This window comes from Venturia canescens, chromosome 1 (assembly GCF_019457755.1).
Source record: "Venturia canescens isolate UGA chromosome 1, ASM1945775v1, whole genome shotgun sequence".
In the NCBI taxonomy this organism is placed as follows: Eukaryota; Metazoa; Arthropoda; class Insecta; order Hymenoptera; family Ichneumonidae; genus Venturia; species Venturia canescens.
Window position 1 is genome coordinate 33,489,421 of NC_057421.1, and position 23,652 is coordinate 33,513,072.

Here is a 23,652-nt window from a genome sequence, read left to right on the forward strand (position 1 = left end):
TAGTGAGGGATTCTCTGTTGAACCGGCCACTTTTTTTCGACCATCTCAGATTTACCTCATAACTGGTTATATCAAAGTATTACTAAAAAGCACTCTACGTGAATTTTTTCAGATTTTTAAATTCATAATTTTAGAAAATACCGTTTTTTTTCAAATGATTATATCTCGGAAACTTGAAGTAACTGAAAAAAATTGTCTCCATATAAAAGTTGTAGTTTTGTGTTAGCTTTCGAACAGACGATTCGAAATCATTTTTCCATTCTGGTAACGATGATTTTTTATCTAAAGAGGGGTAAATTATTTTTTTATTCAGGAACAGCCATTTTTTTTATTGAAAAAATTACAGAGTTTTTCGGTATGTTTGACGATCTCGCGAAAAAATCGCCAGAGTGGTACGGGTCGAGGTACCGGTAAAAAAAAATTAATTTGTGTGGCTTCATTTTTGTAAAAAAATGAACCTTGATTCTGTAATTTTTTCAGCCAAAAGAAATGGCTATTTCTGAATAAAAATTAATTCCCCTCTTTTATCCGTAAAAAAAATCATCGTTACCAGAACGTAAAAATTAATTCGAGTTGTCCGTTCGAAAGCTAACATGAAACTACAATTTTTATGTGATAACATTTTTTTTTAATTACTTGAAGTTTCCGAGATATGATCATTTGAAAAAAATGGTATTTTCTAAAATTATGAATTTAAACATGTGAAAAAATTCACATAAAGTGCTTTTTAGCAGTACTTCGATATAACCAGTTATGATCTGAGATGGTCGAAAAAAAAGTGGCCTGTTCGACACAGAATCCCTGAGTAGAAACGTATCGTTATCTTTGTAAAACTAGGCATTGTATTGGTTTCGAGAACTTTCAAGGCCATTCACAAATCAATCAACTTGAAAAGAAATTAAACTTATTTAACATAATGGGTTTCAGTTGTTTCAAAACTCTATAATCCAATATAAAAATATACGAGAGAGAGAGAGAAAGAGAGAGAGAGAGAGAGAGAGACCCGTCGATGGTCCCAGAGCAGGTGGTGGTGGTGGCGGCGGCAGTGGAAATGGTCGAATGAAGGAAGAGCCGGTGAGGATGGAAGGAGAAGTTCTCGCGAGGCCTTCATCTCAACAGCCAGAGCAGTTCGACTCCGGGTCCGGCTGGAGTCTCATTGTATTATGGTGAAGTTATAGTCCTTTCGCCCACGTGATCACTATTTTTGTTCTTTTGCCATTCCGTTCCAGTGCCCTTTTTTCCAAAGCATGTCCGAAACTTGTTGACGGAAACTAAAGTCATGCATTTTATCGTATGCGGGATCAGGAACAAGTTTATCGTTAACGCGCGACCGATCGACCTAATAGGGTTTAAGCGAATTTCGTATGTTTCTAAAGTATGGTGAATGGTGTGGTGTTAGTTTCGTATCATCAGCAAGTGCATCGTTGAGAAAGGTGCACACTGCGCCGCTTTGGCGAACGAGGCTTCGCTACAACATTGGAATGCACCGTATGTGTTTTAATGCTCTTGGCAGCCAACGGGTAACAGGAGATCCTTGGCATAAAGTGTGTAGAGTGCGGCGAACCATCGATAGAAACAGAATTAGTAGTCTTTTACTCTCGGCCCGGGATGACTGGGAATAGTCTTATTACGTCGGATCTCTCAGTTGTCATTGCTCAATGATATGTAATTCTAAACGATACATAAAATCATCGAAACAGACACAAGCATCTCGACTAGTTTCTCTGTAAAATATTTAGCCGAATGTTACTATATATTTTTTAAAATAGTTCTACATGGCTTTTCAATAGACATCCAAATACAATCGCCCCCCTACCTGAATACCTGACATCTTATTTGTATCTCGTTCTCTGGTTGTTATCTTGAATCTCTATTCTTCTATCGGCCGTTCGATTGGGAAAAAAGTATATATTTTTTCTCTTCCTACTTACCATCAATTAACGCATACACGAATTCTATTTTACGACTCTTCAATCCAGTCGTTTAATTGCATCGCGATGGGCATCATTTCCACTCAAGCCTTACGCGGCTGATGATTTTCGGGATTCGCTGAGAGTCATTTGGTACAAATTTTTTTCTACTGGCTTGATTCATCGTCAAAAGACAATTCTTCTCGAAGCCATGCTGTTGGCTCTCCAAGAACTCTAAGAGCCTTTCAATCACTTGATTGTACATAGTTTGATTTTGAGATCAGTATTCGTAACAAATATGAGGCACACTTTATATTTGGTCAATGGCGGTACCGCTCTTTTTAAAACCAGCTGGGCTGCTTTCAGTTGTCTTTTTATTTGCTATCATGTTTCAACTGTTGATTGGACCAGACTTCAAACTCGTAACCACGAGACGATTATGCTTCTAATACTACTTCTGACCTGTGCTTTTGGAACAATTCGAATGCCAAGTGTCGATTGCAACATTGACAAACTTGATCAGTAATGAGTGGTAAGGTATTATGTGAATTCTCTGAAAACCGGCGGGCTTTCCATTTACGAAGTATTTCATAATTAGCCAGGATAAAGAAATTTTTATAGAACAACATTTTCACAAAGCAATACAAGCTATATATCGTGTGATTGTTTATAGTGTTCCAGCGACGAAGTTTGTGTGATTTCTTGATATAAATGTTTGAAAAAATTAATGAAATTATTCTGTGAAAATCCAAAGGATGTTATCATATTCTTCGATAAAGAGTGTTTGATCTTGTTAAGGGAAAGAGCAATTAAGGGGAATGTTGGTTTATCGATGATACGCAGTGTTTTTGTTTAAATCTATTTATTGGTGAGTGCGTATACGTGATCGTTTGTGTCTTAAGTGATTCGATTAAGTGTACGTCGAACACGCTGTACGTGCCAAGTAATTAATGTACCATTGTGCAATTTCTTCCTGATCTACGATAAGTGAGTGAGCGTGAATTTTCGAAAGGATACCTACATATATTCGAAACTTCAGTGGGATTATTTGAAGGATCATTGCAGTTGCAAAGTTTGAACTGCTTCAAGCACTGCATACATTGCTGGAGTAAAATTCTGATCGAAAATTGCACCTGTACAAGAAAGGATCTAACAGCAGGTACAGATGTTTACTATAAATTTCCCTCCGCGAATGAGCACACGGAATGTAGTCCGCGTAGAAGACAAAAATTGTTCTTTTTTTCGAAACAAATTGATAAAACCCATCTGGTGTTGAAAGCATTTACGAGAAATTGCAATGCAAACGAGCGAATCGTGTATTCAGTCACAAAGTCCTCTTAATGAAGATAATCTCCGGGTGCAGATTTTTCATGTGTGCTTCCAAACGATCGGAGAAGCGTAAGAAATACCGAATGCTCTCAGACGATTCCAGCCCGAAAACGATGACTGGGCATTCAGGCATCAACCTGTGCTACAACGAAAAATAACGACCCTCTCCCTTTTTTTCGGCTGTGTCTTGATCCACCTTTCTTCTTTCCTTTGGCGGAACAAACTGGAATATGCGGAAGCTCTAAAAACGAGAAACCACTTTTCGGTTACGTTCTCAATTATTTTTAATCATCCTTTCGATGTAGATTTTACGTTTTATCTCATGTTCCCTTGAGTTATTGTTGTTATTCATCGAAAAGCAGGTTCCTCTTTATGAAAAGAAGAAAACCTTCATGAGTGCACCGATATTCTCAGATATCGAGACTCTTTACGTATATTCATTCGAGTCGCTTTTAGCTTTTTTTACTTTAAGGAATCTCCCAAATTATACGTGAAAAAAAAAAAAACAAAAAACTCTTATAAACGACTTTGAAATAATCCGTTCAAATGTGAATCGTGAAAATGGAATTGATTGGAAAGCTGCGGTAACTGATTTTATGTGAATTGTTGAGTCTTGAGCAGCACATCATAATTAAAATGAAACAAACACCATTTCGATTGTCAATAATAATTAGTTTTTCCTCGAGTTCTGTTTCTGAAATTTATTGTTGGGATTTTGTTTCATTCCAAATTGAATTTTTGTGTTAGGACCGTTTTGATATTATAGTAGCAGTTAGTTTAAAATTACTTTTGTATCATGGTGTGTGATATTTGAGATATCGATCGTACAGCGGGATTGCATCCTGGTGAAATAATAGAAACTTTTTTAAACAGAGTAAAGCTGTAATTTGTAATAGTCTCACAATAATTAGGCGTATCATGACATAAAACTGATGACGAACTTTTATGAAAGTTCAAAAACCAATCATATAAATAATGAGAGAGAGAGAGAGCCCACGAATTTATGAAGTCACGTGACTTGATACCACGAAAGACCTCGATTTTGCAAGTGGCCAAAAAATTAAGTTGAAGCTTCAGAAAAAAAACTTCATCTACTGAAGCAAAGCTGTGTCACGAACTTTTATCCTCAGGAAAAATATTCGCGACAAAACAACCACGGACAAAATAACCGTAGCTAAAATAACCGAAGACAAAACAACTGCGGAAAATATCTGCCACCGTTCAAATTCCGCTACCAATACGATTCCGCACACACTTCAAGAGTGTTTCGAACCCACCCAACAATTCCGCACATACATCGAAAGTGCTCTGAACCCATCCAACGATTCCGCACACACATCAGAGGTGCTCTGAACCCATACAAAGATTCTGCACACATATCGAAAGTGCTCTGAATCCACCCAACGATTCCGTATACACGTCGAAAGTGGTAGATATTTTGTGGTCGAAATAGTGGTAGATATTTTGTCAACGTAGTTAATTGACAGATTAGATCAGAAATCACCATATGGGGCATTCCACATCAAATCAGCCACTTCAAAACTTTTGGATTTTTGATTTGGTTCAAAATTTTCCAGATTATTATACCCATTGAAAGGAGCTCTCATGATTTTTTCCAGAATTTTTAGTGGAGTGGATAATAAGTTATGATTTTTGGAAAAAAATAGAGATTTTTTTCTTTTCCCTATAACTTTCCGAAAAATGGGCCGAATTGAACTATTTTTTTTAAACTTGAGTGTTTTTTTCTGTTCTTTTCGAAGATATTTTTTAAAAAATGATTGGTGTAGATTTTAATCAATTTTAAGCAAAAAACCATTAATTTCAGGCAATAAGACACTTTCAATTTTTTTCGAAAAAATTTTCAAAAAACTTCAACTAATCCAACGATTTTTAAGACTAGTTGCGTTATGGGATCTCGTTTGGTTATATTTTTTTGGTAATTTTGAAAAAAGAATACACCAATAAAATCTTAGTTTTAAACCTGGACATTCAACCAAAAGTGATGTTTCATACGTGCAATACCATTTTAAATTATAGATCCTATTTGACTACAAGCGAAGTATCGAATAGCAGTTCGAAAAGTTTAATAGAGAAGGTAGTCATAAGCCATTGATGAGAGGGGAACTATCGGTGGGCAATCCCTTTGGATTGCAACAACGATCTCGCCAGATCGGAACTGTCCCACCGATAGTTCTCCTCTCATCAATGGCTTATGACTACCTTCTCTATTAAACTTTTTGAACTGCTATTCGATACTTCGCTTGTAGTCAAATAGGATCTACAATTCAAAATGGTATTAAACGTATGAAACATCACTTTTGGTTGAATGTCCAGGTCTAAAACTAAGATTTTATTGGTAAATTTTCTTTTGAAAATTACGAAAAAAATATAACCCAACACGATCTCATAACGCAACTAGTCTTAAAAATCGTTGGATTAGTTGAAGTTTTTTTGAGAATTTTTTCGAAAAAAATTCAAAGTGTCTTATAGTTTGAAATTAATGGTTTTTTGCTTAAAATTGCGAAAAATTGATTAAAATCTACACCAATAATTTTTTTTTATATATCTTCGAAAAGAACAGAAAAAAACACTCAAGTTAAAAAAAAAGTTCAATTCGACCCATTTTTCGGAAAGTTATAGGGAAAAGAAAAAAAAATCTCTATTTTTTTCCAAAAATCATAACTTATTATCCAATCCACTAAAAATTCTGGAAAAAATCAAGAGAGCTCCTTCAATGGGTATAACAACCTGAAAAATTTTGAACCAAATCAAAAATCCAAAAGTTTTGAAGTGGCTGATTTGACGTGGAATGCCCCATATATAACTCTGAAAAGTACAACTGCCACTTCCATTGGCAATATGATACAGATTGCGATATATATGACAAGTGACAGATGAACCTGAAAAATTTCAACATTCTGCAACCATTTGTCATCTTCAACTCAATATTTCTAATTCAGATGTCCGTTGACTCCCCCCCTCCCCCGCCCCTTTAACGTACCATTAGATTCCGAGTGATTCTATTTATATAAATAATGGTTTTAATATTTGATATCTAATTTAGGAATATATTAAATTGTGAGATGAAGATGGTTGAAGGGGGTAACAAGTAATTGTGGCCATAAGCGACATGTGAATTTCTGTACTTTTCAACTGTTAATATTTCAATCAAACAGTCGATAAGAGGTCTTAAAATTTCATTGGCATAGGAAAGAAATCTTGGATTATAAGACATAAAAAAAATGAGAGTGCTATCTGAAAACAGCCCTCGCACCTGTACATCTTTAATTGTTGTACCTAGCGTGTCGGGTGTGTCGAAAAAAATCCATATTGTTTTTTTCCCGGCTTCACGAGCCTTTTTTTTCTCATATTATGCTAAGATGAAGCTCGTCGAAAGGACAACTGGAAATAAAATTATTTGCATTAGCCCACCGCAGATCTAGAGTCGCGGCAGCGACTCTGAGACAAGTACATTTATATATATGACGAGTTGCTGCCAGAGACTCTTTACCGGAGCGATAGCGTTTCCAATTGTTTTCGAAATGTTTCAAAATTTGTTTCATCAATAATTAATTAATTATAGCATTCTGGAGAATATTATAAGTTGACATATTTTTTATTTTTTTTTCTTTCGATTGCGACCTCTTCGAACTCTGTAGCTTAACGCGTTGAAGAGATATTAATTATTTATTTTTTAATTGCATCAAAAAATGGTCTTGGATTTTCGCACACATTTTTGATGTTTATTTGTTTTATTTAGTGACAAATCTGGTGCCATAATACATTTTATATACCTATATATTGCTTTTCTGGTGCCATAATACAAGTATATACCTTAGGGGGTGGTCCTTATTTGAGATTGACATTTTTTTTTTCAAATTCCCCCCCTGGTTCGATTCCAAATCATTATAGTAAAGACACCACGAAAAAGCTGGAGTCAGTGGGATGATGGAAAATGGTGCCGGCGAGTCCGAATCGATTGAAAAAAAGGCATTTTATATAAAAGTGATGTTTTTCTGCTGGGGCCGGTCATTTATCATTTTTTTCGAATCTTTCTTCCTTTTGTAATCTCTGCGTGTTTTCTTATTATAGTCTCTGCGACATAGAGTCCAACTATCGCACTTCCCTGGGAAGCCGACGCCGTTCCGAATATCATGTCTCGTGGCACAACGTCCAGCTAACACGATATTCTTCCTGATATCTTTTAAGTTTTCTTGGCATAGCCCAAGCCACCTTGACTACAAATTCTATCCTCAAATATTAATCTTCTTAAATAATCATTATTCTTTAATAACTTTCATATAAAATGCTGACATAGATCATCCGATGGTTCAGGAATTGTATCTTATAGGGACCGTGCGTGAGCTATAGAGAGCAGCACTACAGTCGATGAGCGCGCTCTCTCGTGTCTGAATATGCAATTTTTCTGATGATATTTTGACTGTATATCATTGAAAATAATTAATTTTTCGGAAAAAAATAATGATTAAAGTAATCAAATACGGTTTTTGTCCGATCAACAATGATCGCATTCAAAATCAAAATGACGTAAAAGGAAAAAAACTGTTTGAATCGAATGGCGTTTTAAATGTCGTCGAAACAGAAAGTTTAGTGGATGAGTTGACAGTGTTTAACCTTTTGATCCACTTGGTTCGTTTCTCACTTTTCCATGGAGAATGGACGGTGCCCTCTGGGAAATAATAAAATTTTACTGATACTTCAACGTCTCGGCGTCGAAATTGTGCATTAGAGCACTCTCTCGAATGCAACAATATTTTCTCGATCGAGACGTGATAAAAAATAATAATTTTATTTTGTTAAATAATGCGAAAAGTAATAATTCCCATATGCGCCTGTTTCAAATTTCATCTAAAAAGTTATGAAATTGGCCGCATAGTGACACTGTAGACGCTGCGCACGGTCCCTATTGCGAATTATTCATCAAAACTCTTTCGGCGTTGCGTTCGACTTTCTTTTGACAAACAAATTCTCAAAACAGTTCTTTTATTCCGTGTCTCTCAACATAGCACCTGACTATCACGTTATAAAAAAATTAAATTGATCATAACCGAGAATTTTAACTTGAATTCCAACAAAGTAAAATTTAAGTTCGAAATAAAATATGTCCGCGTGTGTGTATGTGTGTATATTAGGGTGGTCATTATATTTGGGGTTAAAATTTATTTTGACCTTTCTGCCCCCTAAACCGGTTCGAAATACATAAAAAGTAATGCTGTAATTTTTTCAGATTTTTGAATCAATGCATTACCCTCGACCACGGGGGTTGAAGTTTTTCGTTTATACTACATGGAATTTTTCTGCGTTTGTGGTCACGATTTTACTGTGGGCCTCAATCCGTTTGGAAAATCTTGAAATTTTCAGAAATTATTTCACAAGCATGATGCTACACGGAAAAAATTTCCAATACTCCTACCCTCAAAATGTTGTATAGCATCACCATACTAACCTAATTAAAGCGCAAAACGATAATTTTGGACACACAATTTCAAATAAGCAGTTTTAACTAAGGAAGAAAAGAAAAATTCTCCAAAATCTGATATAGGGGGTTTTTGAGGATGCTCTTTCAGAATTTGGCATTTATTTTGTAAAATTAAATCAAAATCTTCAGTATTTGCATTTTGAATTGGAAAGTCAACAATTTTTGACGTTTTTTTTACTTCAAATCGATTTTCGTTACTGTTGCTGCATTCAAATAACCATATCATCGCCAGCAAAAGTGTTCTCATTGTCTGACTTTTCCAAAACACTGGTTGTAACCAGTATTATAAAAGTATGTATAAATACTCTTTCCTCACTCAGTCTTTCCAAGATGGCGGTTTTTTCAAAACAGCATGATGTAAATTTGCGTGATTTTTTTTCCCGAAAGTCTCAACGTAACAAAGAAATGTTACAGAACAAAAAATATTGAGCATCGTCTAAAGAATACGTCTGATTTTTATCCAGAAATTTCTAGCTATTTTTGTATTTTTCAATTTTGACAATTTTTGGAAAAATTTTTAAAATTCTGAAAATAGTCACACGTATTTTTTGGATGATACTCAACAATTTTTGTTACATCAATTTTTTTTGTAAATTTGAAACTTTTTGAAAAAAAAATTATTTTCCATCGCATAATAAATAGGTTCATAATTTTGTTCTCAAAAAGTTTCAGCTTTAAAAAAAATGTTACATAACAAAAATTGTTCGAGAATCATCCTAAGAATGTGTGTGAATCTTTTCAGAGCTTTTAAAATTTTACAAACCATCGAAATTGAAAAATACAAAAATAGCTAGAAAAATTTTGAAAAAAATCACACGTATTTTTTAGATGATTCTCTATACTTTTTGCTCTGGAACATTTCTTTGTTATGTTGAGACATTCGAGAAAATAAATTATGCAAACTTTCATCATGCTGTTTTGCGAAAACCGCCATTTTGCAATAATTGAGTGAGAAAAAAGTGTTCATCACCAGTGTTCTGGAAAGGTCAGTCATTGAGAACACTTTTGCTGGCGATAGTATGATTATTTGAGTACAGCAACAGTTACGAAAATCGATTTAAAGGAAAAAAAACGTGAAAAATTCTTGACTTTTCAATTCAAAACACAAAAATAATAAAGATTTTGATTTAATTTTACAAAATAAGTGCCATATTCTGAAAGAGCACCCTCAGAAACTTGCTATGCCAGATATTTAAGATTTTATCTTTTGTTCCTCAGTTAAAACTGATGTGTACTTGAAATTGAGTGTCCAAAATTGTTATTTTGCGCATTAATGGATTAGTATGGTGATGCTATACAATATTTTGAGGGTAGGAGTATTGGAAATTTTTTCCGTGTAGCAACATGCTTGTGAAGTAATTTCTGAAAATTTCAAGATTTTCCAAACGTATTGAGATCCACAGTAAAATCGTGATCACAAACGCAGAAAAATTCCATGTATTATAAACGAAAAACTTCAACCCCCATGGTCGAAGGTTAAGCATTGTTTTAAAAATATGAAAAAATTACAGCATTATTTTTTATGTTTTTCGAACCGATTTAGGGGGCGGAAACGGTAAAATTTTGATCCCAAATAACGACCACCCTAGTGTGTGTGTGAATATACCTAAACCAACTTGCATGTTCAATAAAACGATTTTTATTTTCAAAAAAACTGATTTGGCTTAACTGGGTCACCCCCGGTGGGAGCCGCATTTTTTGGGGTTTTTCCCCGATTTTTTTGCGGCAAGGATAAAAAATATAGACTTTTGAAATTTGAAGGTCTCATTCAATGGTATTCAACTCTATGGTAGAATTTTTTAACTCTGATATTTCGGGTTTATTCGGTGTAAAACTACTTCAAAGGAAACCATCTGCATGGTCTCCACGATTCCGGAGGTTCCGTTTGTCTGCGATCAAAAAACCAAGGAGCGTATTGATTTGTAAAGCAGTTGCTATCGCCTGAATGTACAGAATCATACAGAAATATTAAAAATTAAAGGATTATTGAGCTATGCAATATTTTGGAAAATTTAAATCAGGTGTTTCAAAACGGACAAATCCTTTAATTTTTCATATTTCTGTATGATTTTGATTCAGGTGATAACCACTGCTTTACAAATCAAAACACTCCTGGTTTTTTGATCTCAGATAAACCGATTCCCCGGAATCGTGGATACTATGAAGAAACATACGGGTTCCTGTGGAATAGCATTACATCGAATCTACTAGAGATATCAGAGTTAAAATTTCTACCATAGAGTTGAAATACCATTGAATAAACCCTTTAAATTTCAAAAGTCTATATTTTTTTTCCTTGCCGCAAAAAAATCGCGAAAAACCCCACAAAATCCGGCTCCCACACGGGGTGACCCTCTTATGTTGTATTTCATTATTCCAATCGATCAATATTGCGTTATCTGAAAAAAAGATTTGAGCGCCTTAGTCGTTGAAATCCTGTCGTTATTTAACGACTTAATCTCAACATTGAAATTGATAATTCGTTACAATTTTTTGAATTTTTAAATATATTAGCCGTAATTTGATTAAAAAATTTTTGGTCCCTTTTTTTCGATATCTCTTTCGACGAGGCAGAAAATAATTTTAATTATAATTTTTTTCGATAAATGTCGTTTCGAAAGTACACTCTGATGGGAGATAATCATTACCTAACATGAAGATTTTTCCTATATCCTGTAAAAATTTGTCAAGTTCATAGTGCACAAAAAGTAGTCAAATCAAATCATAAGTCACAGCACGAATGTTGTTGAAAAATTGGAGACAAGTACATTTGTGTTTTATGTCACCTGGACAGTAGTCTCAGTGAAACCCCATGTGACACTCATGTACTTCAAAACACAAATGTACGATGATTTATAAGAAGTTGATCGATCTATTCTCTCGAAACTTGCTTCAAATGAGCAAGCATTACTAAAGGTCATAAAAAAAACATTTCAAACGTAATGAATAAAAAATATTGAATCTGCTAAATTTTGGTAATGTATGAAAAACGTTTGGTGTTCAAATGAACAAAACGTTGTCAAATAAATGCAAAAGTGACAAGTACATCGGACGACGAATGAAAAAAATTAAAAACATAATGATATGTAAAAAAAATTACGAAATCAACTGTAAATAATTTCAACAACACAATTAAGAAAAGCTTTCACAAATCGTGAAAAAAACATTATATTTAGAAGAAATACAAATCCGTAATTATATTGTAAAGGAAAAAAAAATTCAAATAGAACGTGAGAAATTCATTCCTACGGGAAGCATCCGGAACTTGAAAAAGTTGTAGTGAATCAGTTACCAAAAAATCGCATCAAAGGTAAAAGTCATTTGTTACTCTATGGTGGCAGAGACTTAGAAGAAAATCGATTCTTCTCAGACTTTCAGGATCCCTTGGTATTCATAATATTCGATGTCGATTTCGTGTCAGTACAAATTATGTTTAAATATGTGCTAAAAGTACTTGTCCGGCCCATCACTTTTCATTCAAATTGCTCATTCAAATAAAAATCAGGGCTCTTTTAGATCTGATGGATCACATGTATGCCTACAGAGGGAATTGAGAAAATTATCTCAACAGATTTTAACTTAATTGCATTCATTATAAAAAATCCAAACAAATGTTTCTGTAATATACAAGAGATATTATTGTGTATTGATGAAAAAATACCCTTCGGACGATAAAAATTGTCAAGCTTCCAAATTAACTCTCCAGTTTATATTGAAATGACGGCAATTTTTACTTCACATTTCCTTCTTCAAACGAATTTTATTTGTTATAGCAACTAACCTATTCTATTACTGAAGATATTCAACTGATAATAAATCGCATTTTAATAAATTTTCGAGAGGATTCGTCTGTACAATCTCGTTTTTTTTTATCATCACGTACACAATTGCACTTTGTTAAAATCAACATAAAAACATGAGTGAATTATTGCGAAGAGATAGTTGCCGCCGAGCATATATGGGATGATGTCCGAATTCAAGTGGGCGTGTAACGGCAGCGTTAATACTAGTTCCATAAAAATAATACATTAATTAAGGTCTAGTTTGATTTTTATTTGAATGAGCAATTTGAATGAAAAGTGATGGGCCGGACAAGTACTTTTAGCACATATTTAAACATAATTTGTACCGACACGAAATCGACGTCGAATATTGTGAATACCAAGGTATCCTGAAAGTCTGAGAAGAATCGATTTTCTTCTAAGTCTCTGCCACCATAGAGTAACAAATGACTTTTACCTTTGATGCGATTTTTTGGTAACTTTTTGATTCACTAGAACTTTCTCAAGTTCCGGATGCTTCCCGTAGGAATGAATTTCTCACGTTCTATTTGATTTTTTTTTCCTTTACAATATAATTACGGATTTATGTTTTTTCTAAATATAATGTTTCTTTCATCATTTGTGAAAGCTTTTCTTAATTGTATTGTGGAAATTATTTACAGTTGGTTTCGTGATTTCTTTTACATATCATTATGTTTTTAATTTTTTTCATTCGTCATCCGATGTACTCGTCACTTTTACATTTATTTGACAACGTTTTGTTCATTTGAATACCAAACGTTTTTCAATCATTACCAAGATTTAGCAGATTCAATTTTTTTTATTCATTACGTTTGAAATGGTTTTTTTATGACCTTTAGTAATGAATTGCTCATTTGAAGCAAGTTTCGAGAGAATAGATCGAACAACTTCTTATAAATCATCGTATATTTGTGTTTTGAAGTACATGAGTGTCACATGGGGTTTCACTGAGACTACTGTCCAGGTGACATAAAATTTCAGTTTTCCTTAAGAATAACACGTATAAAAAAACTTCGGTGAATAGCGTTGCATATCATCCGTAAAAAAATGTCACCGATCTGCTACTCATGTATTGTTCCCTACAACAACTTGTTGCTACAAGATAAAAATTACCCGTTCACGTGTTTATCTCGCCCTTTCTCATAAGTCTCGTTTCATTTATTTCTGCTTTACTCGTATTTTGTTTCTTCTGTTGTTCACATGGCCACCACATATTGCTGTTGAGTTGGTGAATTCCAGAAAACTCGTACGCCGATCACGTAAGTATGGTGTTGTCGATATCCATACTTCTCGTTCTGACGAGCGTCTACGCGTGTTTTCGAAAGTATCACTTCACATATATTCGCTTGACTTGAAATTAATCCGTCAATCATTTATTTTTTATTGTATTAAGTAATAAACGTGTGGAATACAAGGCGCAAACATGCTCATATCTGCTTATATGCTCTTTTCGCATTCGAAATGTAACATTTTTTATGAGATTGTTGGGAGCCACGTTTCGCTTATTCTGATAAGTACTTTTACGAAACTGAAGTTATATCCACGATTCAGTAATATTTACTATTGAGCCCGGACGAGTACGTCAAATAAATAAATGGAATGAATATTTTTCTTGTGAACGATTAGCAAAATTCTTGGCCTTTGGCTGTCAGTGATCACATAATTCGTTGAGTCGTTGATTTAGTCTATTGCCTAGATGATAATGAAAATGCGCCACGTTATTTTATGCTACGATTTTTGGCAATTAGGGTCTTGAAGACGAAATCCGACGTTTAAGGCATTCCGAGTGAATAGAAGATTCCGCTAAAACGAATGTTGGGTAGAAAAAATGGCAATGGTGAAGAGGAAATAGTAGAAACAGAAGTCACGGAAAGGGGGTCTCAAGTAATTAGTGAAGTTTTTGTAAGAGAAAAAAGTCGTTTAGTTCCCGGAGCTAGCGCGATAGCTTAACCGGCTCGTTCATTCGCGGTATGTTAATGGTTGCGATATGAAGAGTAACCCCTTCCCTCCTTTCCTTTTGTGCTCCTTTCAATACTTCTTCAGTGAGTTGGACCGGGTCCCTCTGTCTGTGTGGGTAATTCGCGAAACGACCAATTAACGTTCCCAGAAAGGAATAATAAGCTTTTTGCTGTTGGCGAGAGCGTCATGGTGCTTCTTTAAACGAGCATCAGGAACAAACAACATTCAACAACTGCAGCAGTCATTTTTCGTAATTGTGACTCGTTGGAACGCCAAGAATCGTCTCGAAAGATGTGTGCTCTTTATATCTTGGCCCATTAAACTCTGGAGACGCCATTTTTGGCAAATGTTTCGAAGATCACGTTTTTAGAGTGTGATCGGAATACGAATCGGCTTTTATACAAAACACGTTTGGCTTCTCTTTTTTCACTCTCCCAACATATTTCTTGTCTCTCACTAGGATACAAGTTGCTACCGATACCACTCATTTTACGTTGTATTTGTTTTGTTTTATATTCCTTCCTTGTATTCGTCATGTTCTACACTTTATCGTATTATTCGTATTTTTCGCGTTTGATTCATTCGCGTCAAAAGCCTTTTACCAAAATTAAGAAGGTTAAAAAAAACAATTACGTGATTTCTTTGCATCACAATTTCAGAGCATTCATGGAAAGTTTACGAAATACATGTCATATTTGTGATACTTTTTCGAACTCACAGTTATGAAAAAATGACGAGGAATACGTATATGACATACTCATACCTAAAATGTAAGCATTACAAAACACACTCATGTATAATATTCGTAACAATGAAGTCCGCACAATTTTACTTTGTTACACTTTTTAATGTAACTATCATGAACTGGGATCGTTTTTTTGTATTTTTCATGTAAATTTTTCATAACGAATTATGTGAGAATGAAGAAGCCAATGACATGATTAAAATCGCTTAAAAATAAAAAAATAAAAATTTCTATTCAGCGTCCAGTTTCTGACTATAAGTTATTACGATCATCAGTTTCAGCTATAGCTGATATCAAAAGAGTCGGTAGAGTCTTGGGACAAGTACATTGACAGCCCTGTCGTCTGCTGGCCCGAGGCTCGCCGAGATTAATTTTTGCGGAACAAATTTCCTGCTCAAATGGTGATTTGAATCGACCTACCTGCCTAGCTTCCGATTTCTATTAATCAGGCACGCTACTTACTATACACTATCGTTATCTTGACTGTCATCGATACCACTAATGTGAATTTTCTAATAAATCTAACTTACAATATACACTATCGCTCAAAAGTTTGGGGACGCACGTTGAAATTTCTTGATGCACCAAAAGTTAAATTGTTTAATCGAAAAAGGAGATATCGATATTTTGCTAACGGCATTTTAAAGGGGACACATGTAGCTTCAATTTGCACCTTAATAAAACCTTTTCCAATTTTTTTTTCAGCTCGGTACACACTTTTGAAGTTAGCCGTTTTTCAAGCTTTTTTTAGCCCTTAAAAATTGCGCGCACGGTTCGTAGAAAATTTTTTCAGTTATATTTACTATGGTAAACGTGAAGGGGGGAGCACTAGTTTTGATTTCGTTTTTTAAAAAGTTGCGTTTGGTTTATTTTTCACCGCGTTATCCCGTTTTTGTGAAAAAATAACGTTTTCAAAAAGTCCGGCGTCACGAGAAAACTATTATGTTTTAGAAAAATTGTCAAGAGGGTAAAAACATGTATTTGACGTTTCTGTACTCGCTAGAATTTTTTTTAGAATTTTTGGAGCAGATTTTTTGAAAAATCAGCATTTCGACAATTGATTTTCAAAAAATCTTCTTTTTTTTCAAATAAAATCTTCAAATTTTCAAATAATGTGAGCTGGAAAAAAAATTTGCGACGTACAACCACCAATTTTCATTTATTTCAATGTTTTGGTTTAGAATTATTTTAAAAAATTTTTGGATTTTATTTTTTAGATATATTTTTATTTTCTGGTCGCAGTTTATTCCTGTAATGTTTTATTTTTGCTTTTTTTTCTTGTAATTTTTGGCGTCCAATTTATTTTCTTTTTTAATTTTTTTTGTTCGGTATCTAATGTGCTTGGCAACTTCTACATTTATTTAACAACGTTTTCTTTCTTGAATGAAAAGTCTTACTACTATTCATTTCTATGATTTGACTGGTGAGTGCTCAAAAATCATAAATGCACGTGTCTCTAGTTGTGTTTCATCATTCATGGTGTATATCAGGTTTAACCCCTTCACTGGTAGAGCATTTGAGAATGAAGTGACCATTTCTGGTAGACGATATTTTGCTTACTATCAACTTGAAATTTGGTAGCCGGGGGTTTTTGGGGTCACTGATTACGATTCTGATCTCAAAATTTCGAAATTCAAAATGGGGAACCGAAAACACAAAACATCGTTTAATGAAAGCGACAGTTGGTACTCGGAGGTTTTTGAGGTCGCTGATTACAAATCTGCACTTGAAATTTGAAAATGCAAAATAACGGATCTGAAATTTCAAAAATAAACCCTTTTATTAGTAAATGGTTCAAAATTGATATGGATATTTCTGCTAGATCAAATGTAAGGGAAGACTCGTGTGTTTTTATTGTTTTCATTTTGGAAATGTCAATGCGTTCATTTTTTCCGATCGTGCAGGTGGGCAATGCCTGAAGATCGTTATTTTTAAATCATTTTAGACGAATAAACAAAATATATATTGAATTTTCGATTATTCTCATGTGGATCGCTTCGCCTTGACTTTTTATATTTCATTACAGCAATTATTCAATAAGCGGAAACTATTTCTGATAAACATAAGTGGAAATTAAAAATCGCGAACTAATGCTGGAGGTAAAAAATAAATATATATTCAATTTCTAAATTTTTAGTGCAGATTTCTAATCAGCGACCCCGAAAACCCCTGAGTACCAGATTGCGCTTTCATCGAATGATTTTTTTCATTTATCGTCCTCCATATTGGATCCACCATCTTGAATTCTCACATTTTGAGTGCAGATTTGTAATCAGCGATCCCGAAAACCCCCGAGTACCACATTGCGCTTTCATCGAATAATTTTTTTCATTTATCGTCCGCCATATTGGATACACCATCTTGAATTTCCAAATTTTGAGTGCAGATTTGTAATCCGCGGCCCCGAAAACACCCGAGTACCAACTTTCGCTTTCATCAAACGATTTTTTGTATTATCGATCCACCATGTTGGATCCGCCATTTTGAATTACCAAATTTTGAGTGCAGATTTGTAATCAGCGACCCCAAGAACCCCCGAGTACCAACTTTCGCTTTCATAAATCGGTTTTGTGCATTTTTGGTCCGCCCTATTGGATCCGCCATTTTGAATTTCGAAGTTTTGAGATCGGAATCGTAATCAGCGACCCCAAAAACCCCCGAGTGCGGATTTTGGTATTGAAGTTTGAAGAATTTTCGTACATAACGCATTTTTTCGACAGCCCGCCATATGGCGGGCTCACCAGTGAAGAGGTTAAGGTTGTTTAGAAGAAGAGTGGGGATGGATCAGAGTGGGCGTAACTTTCCTATGCTTATACATTAGGCGCCGTAACTATTTTTTTTTTGGAGCCGTATAAGCTTCCCACCAGTATTTTTTCTTATTTACTCGATGCAAATGCCCAAAATTTACATTATCCGTATCCTTCATCACAGTTAACATGATATCTCGTCTTGTCTCATTTTTCAATGGTTTAACCTTCATTTAATTGAAAATGATAAAATTACGAACAATCGCAGCAACTTTGGGGCCCTTTTGTCGTCCGTGCTCGTTTACGCAGGCTTGAGCCTGGTTCGTTACCGACTGATGGTTGATGACAATACAACCTCAAAAAATTTTAAACAGTGTCACTTGCTCTGTATATTTTTGGACACAAACAAATGTTTGAATTACGGGATTATGAATCGTGAGCAAAGTGAAGACACCACTGTCGTGGTGAAAAAAACAAAATTAATATGGAAAAATAAGTGTGTGACGGAAGCAGTGTATAATCAGCGGTTGAAGCTAAAACAAAATATTCGGAAACGCATCTCATCAACGTTTGATGATTTGACATCTGCAACGATAGCTCCTTCAAAAAAGTCGAAAATGACAAATTTTTTTTGGATTAAAGCTATTTCATTTTTGAATTTCGCGGACGTATTCAATAGCGCTCTTTCAATCTAATGTACTCCTCTTCCTTCTGCCGCGACACTGCAACGTTGCCACGCCTGTCAGACACTCACTCACAAAAAAAATGACCTACTATTTTATTTCGATATCCCTGTTATTGAAGAAATTATGGGCGTTTACAAAAACATTGTACGAAATTTTGAAAAATCTATTGTGATCAGATGGGTTGAGGAAAAAATCTAAAAAAATTAGAAATGACTTCTTTCAGAAGGTACATTTTGTACCTAGTGAAATTTTTCAGCCAAATCAAAAATGGTCGGGGTCACGGATTGGTCGGTTTGGTATGGAATGAACCATATATAAACAATATATTTGTCATATATTTTACATATAACAAATATATTTACTGGGGGAAAATGTTACAAGTGAGTTTTTACAAGCTCCATCTAAAAGTCTGTTATTATGTTTTGTGAGATATTCCGTCGAGCTGTATGAAAATGATGCACCGTTCTGTATAAGAATGATGGGCGAAGAAGGCATAATTCTTTGCTTTGGAAGATGCTATTCGCTCGCACTACAGAGAAACATGGAAAGGAGTAAGATAAAGAATTCATCATGTAGGTGCTACGGTCATTACCACTCGTTTATCTTACCGAACGAACCTCAATAAGTACCTTAAGCTTATTTTTTTTACTTGTACTTCATTTTCATACTCACCTTTTCTTTCCTCTCGAGATTTCATGTGCTCTGGTACTATATTTCACATTTAATTTTTCCCGCTATGATGTTACCTTGACCTTAATTACAGAAAGTATGAGTGTCCCACGAAAACTATAATGAACAAAATTTCCTTGACAGATCTTTCGATCAGCAATAATTTATTTTTGTTATTATTATTTTTTTATTATACTGATAGTTTAGGTATTTAACTCATGAGATTTAATTGCAGACAGCGGAGAGATTCACGTGTAGGTTCAGTTGTTTTGCTAAATACTCTCAATTTATCAATTGTTATGTTAGATTAATCAAGAGTATAAACAGGGTGATAATATTATTTATTCAAACAGGTTAGTATAATTGCAGCGCTCTTAAACGCGGAATATTTACTTCATGTGCCACTTAAATATGCAGTAACAACAATAACATGATATAGTCAAATTAGATATCGATTTCTGACTATAAAAAATTCAATAATTCATTTGACATATACGATATTATTCGCAAGAAGTATTTTTTACGTGATTCCCACATTAACATTTTTAGGGTTTTTATGCGACATAACAGTGCAAAGTAGTAGGGCTATACCTGTTCTAACCCACGGGGTTTTCAGGGCGGTGCGGGAACGGGGGAGCGTGGGGACCTTTGCGGGGGCTGCATGGTATGTGGAGGGAGAAGGTTCTCAGGGTAGCAAGGAAGTGGAGGGAGAAGTGAGGACACAGCGGTTCTGTTTGATATTTTGCGGCATTGCATCGACAAAGTATATTTCCAGGGAAAAAAAAGTAAAAAGTATAATTTGTGACAAAAGACATGCCACATCCCTCGAATGATAGATTTATGTTTCTTGTAAACTGCGATCATCAGATTGAACGTAGTCCTGTATTATTTATTTTGGTATTCCTGAGATGGTGATGAGATTTCTTTTGAAAATTCACCTTCTTTTCCCCCAATTTTCGACTTGAGAGTTGTATGTTTTATTTTTCAGAGAAAAAATATACGAAATCGGACTAGAGAATGCTTATTCTGAAAGTAAATGTTGAGATGGAGAGGTGTGCAAGTCTGTATGCTATCCACCCGGCGAAAGCTCCATTGACATTAATAGAAAATTAATTTGAATCATTGCCAAAGGCATTGCTTTTAAAGCATTATAGTAACTTCATTCCTATGTTATGGGATCGTTTACCTAAGTATTTACAGTGTGGTGTTGAAGTTTGCACCCTGGATGCGAACTCATATTGATTTAGTTAGACCCAGACGTCGAAATTATGAAAAGCGCTTCATCATGAAACGACTTGTAAATATCCATGAGACTCTGCGGATGAAAAATCCGTGTGAAATGACATCAGAGGAGCCCCGAATTATATCTCCAACCGTCGTCGAAGAATACTTTAGTGAATATATAGATATACTGTGGGATCGTTTACCCGAATATTACAAATCCGATAGTGAGATTGCATTATTACGTCGTTGCGTTGAACATTGGAATGTACCATCGATGGACGCTCATATCGACGGTCTTGTTCCTCAACGTCGGAATTGTAGAAAATCTTGCGAAGAGCTGAATGTGTTTGGACAAGTTTATCTTCATAACGCAGGCGGAATCAAACTCAGCGGAATCTGCGTCTGTACAGAAAAAAGGACCACCGAGAAGATTGCATGGACTGCAATATAGAATAAGTTTAAAGCTGTTTAAAATGTGGAATAAATGTATGGAAGGGGATGATTCAGTTTGGAGTAGGCGTAGATGGGAACCTTGAAAAACCGGAGCTCAGACGACAAAAGCATCACTGCACATCTTCGTAAAGTTGAGTCAAGACTGGCTCTTTGAAGAAAATTTCAAAAATTACATCCATTGTAAAATGGAGTTCTCCGCAATCAATAATATCATCACCAAGTCAGAGTATTTTCCCTCCAAGAAGTTGAAAGAGCTCAAAGTTAACTGAGCTGCGCTAAAAATGCTCTGCTGGAGATGTTCTGTTAAAGATGCACTGCTAGAATTGCTAGCATTAGAGTTGCAAAAGGACGGTCATTTTTATGTCTGGTCAAATGTCACCAAAATGATCGTCATTTGACAGTCTTGTGACGTCATTTTTTTTAAAGCGTTTTTTCGAAGTTAAAAAGACCGTCTTTTTGTTTAACGTTAATTGACCGCGTATCGGTCATTTTTCAGATGGTCATATATGACGGTCATAGGACAGTCTTGCGACGATCAAATGACGTGTCTTGTGACGAACTCACAACTCTAGCTAGCATTGCAAGTTCTCCATGAATCAGTATAACTATCTCAACTGAATGAAACTAACATAAGATTGAGAACGATAGCCGTCTCATCTCGCGAGTCATACATACTCACAGTGCATCATGCTGTTGCCATAAAAAAATTATCTTTTGCTACAAATTGTGGCCGCTGAGTGGCGCAGAGCGTTTGGATTCTTCTCAAAAATATTACATTGTAGAGGGGGGCCGCGTTCAGTTCAGTGGATTGGGTGATACGAAATAGAGAAATGTTCATTATTATCAAAAGGGGGTATGTCCTGCTTATTCGTAGAGACTTACACTTGCCTGGCCCCAAGAAAGCACGGTATCCCGAAATGTTCCAAAAAGTTCGATTTTTTTAACTAACAAGGAGAGGCTCAAATGTGTGGGTCGGGGATGTTAATGATTTTTGGTGAGGTAAAGAGGGGTCCAAGGGTATAACAATCACCAGCAATAAGATTAACTCAGCCTTCGTTAAGGCCTTAGGCCACTCTAGAGAGTAGAGACCGAAAAAAAAAAATTTTGGCGATGGTTTTGAGAGATACTACGAAGTAAACCGAAAATCACAAAACGGGGGAAAAAGTGTGGGAAAGTAGGTTATAGGGTTTGATTGGTTCGGTTTTTAGGATGAGGGAGTTTTACGTAACGACGTGGATTCAGTTCTAACGATATCGGTGGACTTGGACCGGTTGATCATCATGAGTTAGAACTGTAAGGAGTGATTGTTTTTCCCAGCTGATATAGAGGCGAATAATTCGGGTTGGTCTTATCGATACTGTTTAGCTGTGTGTTGCTGGCGGGATGATGACATAGAGTTGTTTTTATGTACTATGAGCTACGAGTTATTGTTACTGTATGTCTAAATGACTCTTACATATGTCGATAAATTATGATGTGGCTTTAGTTTGCGTACTATCTACTAGTATGTCGAAAAAAATTAGGGGGCTACATAGGAGTATGTGTTAAGACGTAACAACTGATTGGACTTATTTATATTATTTACTAACTATGCGAACGTTTGTTACAGTTTTGTCCCGCACTTCGTAACGTCAAACCCCGGTCGGTTCGTTACCACACAATTATTAACCCTAATCACTCACTTGGGGCCTAAACGACCCCATTTGTTTTGTGTAGTTCTAACGTTTTTCAGCAAGCGATACTGTAGAATATTGTGCAACACTGTGCAACACAATGTCGTCGGTGCCCGTGCTATTTCCCTGTTGTTGGAACGCATTGTGTAACACAGTGTTGCTCTGTGACGCTTGCTGAGAAATGTTCCTAAAGAAGTGTGGGTGATTAGAGTTAAAGGGAACTCGTATGTATAACCAATTTACATATGATATATAACCACGCAACTAACAATATATATACACTGGACAATATTCCTCGCACTCTGGTCTAGTTGAAGGATTATTTTGGTCAACACTTATTTCCAATCGAACGAAATAATGAAATCTTGAAAAGTTTCGTTGACATATGCATCGCGCATTTTTTTATATTCTTTTTCACACACAGATCACAGACTACATTTACGCGGCCGCTTTTATACCGGTTTAGTATAGTACAAGTTTTAACAAAATAAATCAGTAATTACACCACAGATCATGCTGATTTTGCGCGGAATTGGAAGAGAATTTACTAATTAGTCTCCAGTTCTATTTTCAAAGCCTCAGATGACTCATGAGTTTCGTAATTGAATAAAATAACATACCAATTTTATCCCCACCACAGACGACAGGGCTGTCAGTGTACTTGTCCCGAGACTCTACCGAGTCCCTTGATATTGTTACGTTCAAAAAATGTGCTGGGACGGTAATATTTGAAATAGATAATAATATAATATTGGTGTATTTTCAATAGACTACAGCTTTTGTTATGGTACTCCTCTAAATATGTGAGTTATGTAAATACGCACGGTATAATAATAAAAAATAAAAAAAATACGAGAAATATAAGATAAATGCATGAATGTCTGTTTTCTATAACCCCGTAATCGGAGCGACACGCATTTTTCATTCGGCTTTGATCGTAACTTTCTTTCATGG

The 23,652-nt window shown here is 35.2% G+C and overlaps 1 protein-coding gene across 1 annotated transcript in view; it reads left to right on the forward strand.

Moving 5' to 3' along the window:
- The first annotated feature begins 1,477 nt into the window (after positions 1-1,477).
- Positions 1,478-23,652, forward strand: part of LOC122410660 (protein espinas-like) — a 290,979-nt gene continuing 268,804 nt past the window's right edge. Inside the window, exon 1 of the mRNA XM_043419004.1 lies at positions 1,478-3,069. The gene's annotated coding sequence lies outside the window, so the exon portion shown is untranslated. The remainder of the gene's footprint in view (positions 3,070-23,652) is intronic.